The sequence below is a fragment of the Limulus polyphemus genome, unplaced genomic scaffold (genome assembly GCF_000517525.1).
Source record: "Limulus polyphemus unplaced genomic scaffold, Limulus_polyphemus-2.1.2 Scaffold9986, whole genome shotgun sequence".
NCBI lineage: Eukaryota > Metazoa > Arthropoda > Merostomata > Xiphosura > Limulidae > Limulus > Limulus polyphemus.
The window spans coordinates 22653-23590 of record NW_013675596.1 but is presented as its reverse complement, the minus strand read 5'-3'; positions in this window follow the sequence as shown (position 1 = coordinate 23590).

Genomic DNA, 938 nt, shown 5'->3' with positions numbered 1-938 from the left:
CAAACATGTTTTTTTACTGATAGCAAATTAAACTGTCAAAAAGCAATAAACACGTACATTGTTATACTTTATTTGAAAGGAATAAAAATATTTGTATATTCAGAAATACTTTCATATTTCAAGCTTTTCAAACAATAATTCATCCTTTTTTTTTTTTTTTTTTTTTTTTACAGAAATACTACTAATTTCAAATCATTTATATACATATTTAATAACATAATATGTATAAAAAAATAAATAATTCTCTATGTAACAAAAATATTCATGTTGACTGACATAATACATACTAATGTTCAACATTAGCCTTTGAGAATAACAGTTTTATTAGTAATCTTACCCATAGTGTTGTGTCATTTCTGGATTCTGAGTTTTTTGTCCATTTAGAGAGCCAAAAGTCTGTTCCAACACGGATGGCTTGAGTCACAATAATCAACAGAATAACTCCTATTGCCAGTGGAAGCCTGCATGCTTTCATGTAGCTAATGTAGAGACGTTTTGCGATCTTTCCCCTTTCTCTTTCTTCAACCGTCACAAGCTTCCCATTCAAAGCATCAGGGACATCATCTTTACTCTCTAGAGATTTTAACAGTGTGGATTCAGTAATATGAGATTAGTGAGAATATTTAACAAGTTAAAAGTGTTGAAGGTGACAAAGATGATCTATAGTACTAATCTACAGATTGATGAAAGTAAGCTAAAAGTCAGTTTCTATTTTCACAGAAAGGTAAAAAGTATTAGATAATAACAACCTGTTTGTTTGTTGTTAAGCGCAAAGCTACACAATGAGTCATCTGTGCTGTACCTACTACAGGTACTTAAACCTGATTTTGAGTGTTACAAGTCCATAGACTTACCACTGAGCCACTGGGGAGCAGATAATACAAAACACAATTCATCAAAAGATAAAAACGTTAAAACCTTCAAATAGATCAGTAAAT